The 10,385-nt window shown below is 34.5% G+C and overlaps 1 long non-coding RNA gene across 1 annotated transcript; it reads right to left on the reverse strand.

Annotated features, from left to right (window-relative positions):
• Positions 1-2,172: 2,172 nt before the first annotated feature.
• On the reverse strand, positions 2,173-8,562 carry LOC129411787 (uncharacterized). Its single transcript, XR_008633457.1, has 2 exons — positions 5,573-8,562; positions 2,173-2,491 (listed from the first exon to the last, which is right to left on the reverse strand). It is a non-coding gene; the product is annotated as an uncharacterized LOC129411787 (long non-coding RNA).
• Positions 8,563-10,385: the final 1,823 nt, after the last annotated feature.

Below are 10,385 nucleotides of genomic sequence, written 5' to 3' on the forward strand. Positions count from 1 at the left end.
TCTTCTTTCGAGATAGGTAATGTTAAACTTTTTCCTATTAAAAGAAGAGTTTAATAATAGTTTTGCTTTAACATTGAATCCAGAACAAGCATAATATAAAATAATAACGACATTTTAAATTAAATAAATAATGTCTCTATAGCAGGGATCTCCACCCTTTTTCCTCGGGTGTGCTACTTTTCCAAAACAAAAATTTCACAGAGCTACTCATTTTAGAGCTCACAAGAAATAAAGTATATAAGAGCCACAGCAAAACAGATGGGGTACAGTTAAATAAAACATAAACCATTATTTACGAGTGCACAAAGTCAGGAGGCAAATGATAGATTTCCAATAATGATACGCATTTCATTAATCAAATTTTAGTTATTTAGAACAATACATGTAATTCAGAAATCCCTTTGGCGAGCTACTTGGAAGTCTGTTTTAAAGAAAGTTTGAAAAAAACAAAAAAAACACAACTCCAGGTATGTTTCTGAGGAAATAAGTGCATTATAACATGGCAGTAAAGTCACAAGAATTCAAGAATTATGAGTGTGTAGTGAATTATTATTAGTACTAGTACTATTTGAAGCATTTGGAGTAGTGTTTCTCATGCTTAATTTATACTCTTACATATTATTGTGTATATTTTTAGCCATGTAACTGTGCTTTTACTTGAAAACACAATGAACACACATCCAAACACATAAATATTTTTGTTGGACGTTTCTTACCCTTTGCAGTTGAATGCCTCTCCTCGAACAATCGGAGTACCCAAGATGTGTGAAGAAGTGCAATCTGGTAAGATATGTTATTTATTTATTTTTAAGACAGTACTGTACAAAGAATGAAGTAGTCGCACTATTTGTCGCGTGTGATGTTTTGCTCAAGAGCACATCAAAAACACATCTGTTTAGCCACGTCCCCTAAACCTCCCTAAACCTCTTTAAAGAAAGTTTGATTAAATTCGCAACAAAACCGTTTATCCAACGCAACCCCGGATTACACGGCGCCACGGAAAACCCAACCCCACAAATGTTTACGCCATATGACCCCGGCCTGACGCTGTATTAATGTCAGTTTAGAAGAGGATTAGAGGACACCTTTTAGCTGTTTTTTAGCCAGCAACAACATCTACGCTATAGGTCTTTTTGCACTGAAGGGTGAGCGCTTTATTTTGACTGTGTGGTAATCCGGCGTCGAAATCCACGGGGGAGGCTAACAGGAGACGTCATGGAGAGCTGACCTAAATTTGCGAAGGCAAAGAGAGACAAAACACGTTGAAAGATTAGCCAAAAGCCTCTAATTATGGTTGAGATAGGCACAGGCGCTCGTTCTGAAACCAAAAACAGCAATTTGAGTAGTGAAACAGTGATCCGCTGGGGCTGCACCTGACATTTAAAGATTACTGGAGGAGGAGGTGGCTGACGGTAGATGTTTGACTAGATAGGCAAAAATTATGGTTTAGCTGTGATTTAGAAATGAGTCATCACAGCGTTATTGAAAATATGATAGCGATACAAGGATGGAGAAACATTTTTGGGGTGTTTTGGTGTAAAGCTTCAGTTTTCTGTTGTTCCTTTTTGTGGGTTTTTGTGGGGGTTTTTTGTAAAGAATTGTACATGTTTTGTACACTATGGTTGAAAGTTGTCAGATTGGTGGTGGATAATGCCTAAGACGAACAATCATGAACTCCTCTTTCCATAAAAAGTTTCAAAATGTAACTTCATCACTTTTTCTTTCACTTTGCTTGTCTCCATGGAGATGTTATTGCTTTGTATGTATAGGGTGCATGTATACAATTCTTGCATATGTGTGTATTTTTATTGTGAGCTGGGACACCTCTGCATAGATCTGACCTACATCTCAGCCTAGTGGACTCAGCTGCTTCTTTTCACGGATGGATGCAGTGATTCCAGACACTCCAGACATATCTCCATAGAGGTGTGCCAAAACATTATATTATGGATATATGGTATTGTTTAACTTGATGATACAGTATCGATATATCAACATGAGTATTTTTTGGTATATTTTTCTAAATTATTTTGTTAAGGTGATATAGTTTTGTTGCTTGTTTAGTGGAAGGAAACTCATTTATGCAACACATTTGAAATTTTCACTGTTTTGATGAGTAAAATGTTTGTATTTCATATTCACTTTGCAGAAAAAGTGGTTTAACAAAGACTCTTAGTATCACAACCATGATTTATTTTTTTATTTAACCAAATCAATTTGAAATATATCGCACTGAATCGAAAGTGCACTACCAAAAAGTAGTGCACTCAATTTCTTATGTTTACTTTTGACCAAAACATATTCTAAACTTTTGATTCATCTAAATGTCCATCTTTGGCAGATATAACAGCTGAACACACTCGTGGCTCGTTCTTTTTACAATAGAAATCAAATATTCTTCAGAAAGTTCTTCCCAAGTCTGTTGCTGAATATTTCATGAGTGTGTGGCACTTGTAGGTTGCTTGGCTTTCACTCTTCTGTCCAGTTCATCCTAAAAAAAAAAAGGGGGGGGGTTTAAGTCTGGAGACTGTGCTGGACACTCCATGTTTTCAAGCTCACCATCTTGTTCTTTTTGCCTGAAGTAGTTTTGGCAGAGCTTGGACTTTTTTTTAACCAGTACCAACCTTTGTACCATTTCAAGCTCTTCACTGAACTTGCACGACTTGAATTGCAATAAATAACTGGAAAAATTAGGATGTTCTAAAACTTTTGACTGGTAGCGTATGTATCGTATTGTGGCCTATGTATCGAGGTATGTATCGTACCGGCAACTTCTTAATGATACCCAGCCTCAGAAAAGGTTCCACCAAAAAAACTGCACTTTTAGATTAAAGGCCTAAATCATATTTGAGTGACTCATCATAGTCGTGTGTCTTTGCAGTATATTCTCTAGCATCACACTGGAAAATTCTCCTTTACTTTACTCTTTTGTTTTTAACAGTGTGAGTTGTGTGGTCCTTTGTGTCCTTTGGGACCTAATTTGAGCAGTTTTTAGCTTTATGTATTTTAAGGCTTTTCTAAACATAATTTTCTCTCTTTTATTGACTTACTTTGTCTGTGCAGCTCTTTGGAAATTCTCATGTTTATAAAATGTATAAATAAAGTAATCTGGACTGAAACATATTTAGTAAGAGCATGTATCTGATAAGCACATTTCAGCCTGTTTTAAGAGATTGGACCAGGCTTTTATCAGATGATGTCAAGGTTACCAAGGTTTTCTCAAAATAAATAATGAGTTATGGTCACTTACATAACAGACCACTAAAACAGTCAAAAGTTCCATAGAAAAAGAGAAAACACCACCACAGAACCAGGGCCGTCAGACTGGAGAGGGGTGAAGGGTACAGTTTTCTTAGGACCCATAGAAACAGGGGTCCTTCACGAAATCTGTAATACACTTTAAAAAGCAATATCTAGATAAGTTAAAATGACTTCAATTAAAAACATTTTGCTTTATATGAGTAGATTCAACTTTAATCGACCTACCAATGGAATAATTGTATTTTTTTTAAGTGTAGCAAGATGTATTTTCATATTTTAAGTACAAAAAGTCTTGTTCCATTGGTAGATAATTTTACTTGTCAAGTGAAATTTACTCAAATCATGATAAAACTTTCTTAATCTGAGTCATCTTAACTTGGCTAGATTTTTGTTTTTGAAGTGCACAAAATCTATAATACGCAATTTTCATATAGCGGCCCCACCAAGATGATTTATACCCAAAATTTTGTGCTACACCCCTGGACAGAACTAAACACTCTTGACAAATTACCCAACAAATTCATTCTCTTTTATGACTGTTAAAAAGGAAACCAACAGCCCGGACAAAACGGCTTCGTCAGCTCCACTTAAGAGCGCTGTGAAATGCATAAAAACAAGCCGTGGGTGTTCCGATGGTTGCCTCCTGCTGTGGTGCCCTTGAGCATGGCACACCATCTGCTCTCTCAGCGGGGGACCGGGCAGAGGAGGGTGCAATGATTACTCAGTGCGAATGAAGGTGCTTAGTATTGACAGTTAATTTATGTTGATCAAGAATGACTGGCCGATGAGGTGTCAGCGCGTTTTAAAGGGCCCATATTACACTATTCTCTAAAACTGAAAACGCTCCACTCCACCTTGTGATGTCATGTGGTAATATAGTAAGTGCTGGTGTACTTTTAAACTCCATACACCTTCATTAGAATCATATGGGTAATTTCAGCCTTGGAATTGCCGATCTTTACTAAACAAAAAGTGAAGCGCAGCTGGTAACTTGAAAACCTCCGCTTCGTGACATCACAATTTGGAACGGAGCATTTTGAGCTTTGGAGATAAAGACAAACTAGTAAAAACGGGTTCTTCAAATGTGTGTGAATGAAACAAAACACAACTCCAGGTATGTATTTGAGGAGGTAACAACATTTTATCAGGGCTTAAAACTCACAAGAGTCAATTTTGCAGAATATTGGACCTTTAAAGTGCACAAGACATGTTTAAATGTTTTCTAAATATTACTTAGTTTGGCAGATAGTACCTGTTGTAAATAATTATCATAGATTTACATTAGTTAAATGTCAGTTTTTGGAAGAAAGTTGAAAGAAAAGTACAAAAATACGCATAATACCTCCACTTATGGTCATTAACTCTAAAAATTCTGTCCAAAATGCAGGAAAAATTTATGCACAAAGAATCTTTTATTCGAATCTTATCTATACTGAAAGTGAAATTTTCGGCCCAAGTTTCGGCTCTTTTCAAGATTATGTTTGCCGGGGGAAAGTCACAAAAAGATCTCTGTGTGCGTCATATCTGCTTTTTGTGTTCAACCAAAAGTGAAATGATCAACTTTGACAAAATAATAAATAAAAAACTAGAAGAAACTAGGTAAGACTTTTAATAAAATCTTAAATATAATTATGTGAACTATGTTTTGGTGTCATATGCACTTTGAACATTTTGGGTTATACATTTGAATGCCGATTTTGTGTCAGTTAATTCAAAAAAGAAAACCTGTTATCTGTGGGATGGAAAATTCTGAGTATTTTGTGTTTTATTAATAAAAGATGTCTGTCAATCAGTCTTAGTGTGATTTCTACGCAAGACCCAGACTGATAATTCTTTGTGATTGGATCAATTAACAAGATGCACTTTACTTGATTAAGTCCAAGGCCCTGTCCGGTCTTATTTGTTGTAACAAAGAATACACCGTTTTGTACTTCATAACTCACCAGGCTTAGCAAATGGATTATTTATCAATATATACAGTATCATTTTCTAGAGCAATTTGCATAAACCTTCTGTCCTAATAGTATATGTATTGGATGATAACAAAAATAAACAAGACAAATTGATTAAAAAAAACATGTACCATATGAAATATTACACAATAATTAACACTATATTCTAAGTTGTAAGTGGGTTTTTTTGGGTTTTTTTTATTCTTGGTATTTAAAAAAGAAAATGTGTTTTTTGCATAAACCTAAACCAAACCAAGTGCCACATAAAAACATACTATACAGTAATTGACCAATAATTGACCGTATATTTTAAGTTCTAAGTTGCATTCAGTAGTTCAGTCATAAAAATTTCAACATACCAGAAATTCCCTACAAATGCAGAAATTGTTTCACCAGGTCACAGTGTGTTCACTGTCAGGTCAGTCACGCTCTTTCAAAATACTGGTCAGTTATTTTACACCAAAGTCATTCCTTCTGTTGAAATGTACGTCTGGTTCATACTAGATACAGGTGTTTTTTCCCGGATGCGATTTCTTAATCCCTGCTGACCTCACTTTATGCTGTAACGTACGTGAAATAAACTGCCCGAATACACTAAAACATGTACATTTTTAAATCAGAACTGTTTAAAACAGTAAAAAGTGAATCTTGTTGTATATGAAAATTTGTTAAATTACATATGGATTTTGGTCTATAAAATGAGACGGGAGTTCAGACTAAATTGCTGGATTTTAGATCGTCACAAACATCAAAACATTCACAACATTCTATAGACCAATAAAGTTTCACAGAGACAGGGGGAAGCTAAAATAAATGGATGTTGTAATACAGTGACCTATTGGGTCTAGTCAGTAATAGAAATGACCACGTTCAACATTTGTGCATTTATCCTTTGTTTTTATTTTGTTTTTTCATTCCACACCCTTCTTTCTTTTCTTTTACTGTTAATTGTATGGTGATTACATGTTTTGTCTTTCTTATTCTGTAAAACAGTTTAAAACAAACTGCAATGTAATGCAATTTCTATGGAAAATTTGTCACAAAATGTTACAACATTTAAAAAGATTTGATGGGCAAATGATAAAATGAGGAGTATATATAAAAATGTACCTTGGAATTAATGTCATCATACAAGAATCTTCACACACCAAAGAAAATAAAAATACTTTGTGGACTAACAATACTAACTGACGTCACCTTACCGTGTAATTATAACGCAAACAAATGACAAAATAGGAATGCAATGAATATGACTTTAAATATCTGGGTTAGAATGTTCAGAATGCGCCAATGTATTTTCATGGTAAATAGTATTACCAAGGTTACTATTTACAGATTAGGAGTGGGAAAAAAAAAAAAAATAAAAAAAATAGTGGAAATGTACCTGAATGCACCATTAAAGTCATATATCATTTATGTTTTAAAGTTGTTTCTTCATCATAAACAGACCTGGAGTTGTGTTTTGTTTCATTCACACATGTTTAACACACAAACCCTGCATATTTAGAGTTATTCTCTCCAACAGAAAACACTCTGTTCCACCTTGTGATGCCATGTGGCAATACAGGAAGTGCTCCAGTGTGTTTGCAAACGTCACACAAATTCATTAGAATACTTTAGATGATCTCAGCCTTGGAATTACCAATTTCTACAGAATAAAAGATAAGGTTGCTGTTAATTTGACAACTACCACTTCATGACATCACAAGGTGCAACAGAGCATTGTGGGGTTTGGAGATGTAGACAGTCTAATAACGCTCAATATTCAAACATGTGTGAATGAAACAAAACACAACTCCAGGTATGATTTTGATGAGGTAACAACATTATAACATGGCTTACAAAACTCAGTTTTGCGTAACATAGGACCTAAAATTTACCAGGTTAATAACGTTATGGTACAAGAATCTCCACACACTAATAAAAATAAAATAAAAATACTTAGTTGACTAACAATACTAACTGACATTATAGTTAGTCACTTTACCGTGTAATTATAACGCAACATGTTATAAAAAGAAGAATGCATTGAATAAGAGTAAAGGACTATCTAGGTTAGAATGTTCAGAATGCACCATAGTACCGTCATGGTAAATGGTATTATCACGGCTAATATTTACAGAGAAAAAATATACATACATGGTGGAAATGTACCTGAATGCACCATTGATTTTAAATGGTACAACTTGACCTATTTTCTGATTTCAATGTTTTGTAATGTTGTTTCTTCATCAAAAACATAACCGGAGTTATGTTTTGTTTCATTCACACATGTTTAACACACAAACCCTGCGTTCTTCTCTCCAAGTGAAAACATTCTATTCCACCTGGTGATGTCATGAGGTGATACAGGAAGTGTAGAGTAGGTTAGAATGTTCAGACTGTGCCAACATACTTTTATAGTAAATAGTAGTCATAGTAGAGTGTGCTAGTGTACTTTCATGGTACATAGTATTATCAAGGCTCGTATTTACGGATTAGGTGTGAAAAAGAAAAAAAATTGGTGGAAATGTACCTGAATGCACCATTGATTTTAAATGGCACAACTTGACCTATTTTCAGATTTTAACATTTTAATGTTGTTTCTTCATTAAAAACATACCCGGAGTTGTGTTTTGTTTCATTTACATCTGTTTAACACACAAACCTTGCGTTCTTCTCTCCAACTGTAAACACTCTGTTCCACCTTGTGATGTCATGCGGTGATACAGGAAGGGTAGAGTAGAGTAGGTTAGAATGTTCAGACTGTGCCAGCGTACTTTCATGGTAAGTAGGTTTATCAAGGCTCCTATTTACGGATTAGGAGTGAAAAAATAAATAAACTTGGTGGAAATGTACCTGAACGCACCATTGTCTTTAAACAGGCAGTCATGAGTAAGCTTCTTAATTCTACATGAGAACAAGATTAGATCAAGTTAACAAGATGTACTTAACTAGATTGAGCCAAAAGGGTGAACACTGTGTCTTTGTGTTGTGATTGATGAGATTCCAATCAGCAAGGACAGCAAAAAGGTCAGGGCCACAACAACCCGTAATAGAGCTTTAAAACCACATGAAAGTCGGTTGAGGTTGCTGAGTTTTTTTCTGTTTGGGGCAAGTGAGCAGCAGGTTATATAAAAGTCTTTCACTGTTCTACATCACTGATCCAATTTACATACTTACATAGTTTTTTTTTTCTTTTTTTCTAGTTTCCGTAGCAACATCAGGGAAGCCCCTAAAAGTTTTCTGCTCCAATTCACACCTAAATATAAAGTCTATACTGAAAATCTGTAATAGTAAAGTGTAAAAAAAATGACTTTACAAGAACTAATGACTGATTACAAGCTAAATAATGTTAATATAGAATGTATGTTGCCCAGTAAAAAAAAAAAAGGTTAAAAAAAAAAAATCTATAATTGGTCTAGTTTTAGAAGTTGCTGAGTTTTTATTTCTCCAAATATGAAACTGAACTCATTTAAATGGAATGTTCCCATATTTTGATGTGGAGATGTGGTGGTTGCATTTTCTGGCATTTAAAAAAGAAGTATTTATAGACACTAGGTACGTTTATCACCCAAAATACAAATTTATTCTGGGTTTTAATTCTTTGACCTTACTAGCCATTCATATTTGTATTCATATTTTGCCTATCAACTTGCAAACACTGGTTTTGTAACTTCAGTCTCCTCTCAAAATATAACTTGAATAACCTGGTGTGAAAAGTAGCTTCTATTGCTGATCAAATTTGACAAATGACCACAAATATTCATAGATATTTTTTATTTATTTATTTTGTAGCAGTATTTGATTTTAATCTACTTATACAAATGCAATGTATATTTGGGCTTTATTTGAAACACAGTGCACTTTTTACCACTTTTAGCAACTCAAAAATTATATATATACTCTGCAGTAGTTTTTGTTGTGGGGCGTACTCATTTTTGCACCACCCTAATTTCACTAAAACGGAAAATTATGCAATCTAAGTTATATTATTAACCTTTGTTTTTGTCCTAAATTCAAAATATGCTGTATTAAACTTAGTGTGCACATTTTGCTAATATTTTTTGTGGTCATAGACATATCCTCCTAGCCAAGGTGGCACCACCTAGTGCCTCTGCTCAATTTCATTTCTCTCTAACGACTAGGTCAGGAATCAGAATACACTAGACGGTTCGCAAAAACCCTGGAAGTGCAAGTTTGGGCACCAGCCAATCAGCAAAGAGCCATACATTCTGTGTTGGTAAGGATTCCTGAGATCGAGGATTTAAAGCCAGAACAAAGAGAATGTTTGGTGAATTTTATCAAGAGGAAAGACGTTATTGCCCTTCTTCCTACGGGATTTGGGAAAAGCTTAATATACCAGTTAGCCCCGTTAGCAGCACATTACATATGTCACGACCAAATAGCAGTGATTGGTTAAATTAAAAAAGTACCCGCCTACCATCAAGTGAATGAATTCTAATGCTGCGAGATCAGGTGATTTCCATGAAGTGAAACCAGCTGATGAATCAGGCCAATATCCTCCTGGTACTCAAAAAAAAAAAGTGTGTTGCAATATATATTTTTTGTGATTTTCTATCTATTTGGAGGTAAATGAACACCTTAGCATTTGGATTTTGTTAATTTTATTTTTATTTATAATTTGTAACCTCTGTGACGTTAACAACCTGACAAAACCAACTTTTTTTTTTTTGATGACCAACATCTCTGACAAGATTCTACAGTCACCTCAAAATGTTTTTAGACTCCTTTATAATTTTTATATATTTTTTTTATCATAGTGCAGCCACAAACTAACTCCTATTGACTTCATTTTTTATCTGGGACATGATAGTAGCCTAAGAACCCCAGCTCCATTCAGGCAGAAGAACCTAGTCCCCCCATTAAGAGTCTATCTCAAAACACTTAAAAGATAGATTGATTAATTCAATGTCCACTATAAATGACACAAATTAAATGGCCATGTCTCAGGAGGATATTGTATAAAATGTTACTTTGAACTCATTTATGCTGAGCTCTGTATTTTTGCTTTTGTGTCCAAATGATTTCAAATGTGGATCTAAAACATTTGTCTAATCCCAAATAACCCAACCACTTCGCTGACTCCTCAGATTGCACCTTCTCTTGAAACATATAATAATAATGAATGTATTTATTTGCTTGCGTCTTTATTTTTGTACCCACTGAGAG

This window comes from Boleophthalmus pectinirostris, unplaced genomic scaffold (assembly GCF_026225935.1).
Source record: "Boleophthalmus pectinirostris isolate CB_2022bp ecotype Guang Dong unplaced genomic scaffold, ASM2622593v1 HiC_scaffold_6, whole genome shotgun sequence".
NCBI classification, from domain to species: Eukaryota; Metazoa; Chordata; class Actinopteri; order Gobiiformes; family Gobiidae; genus Boleophthalmus; species Boleophthalmus pectinirostris.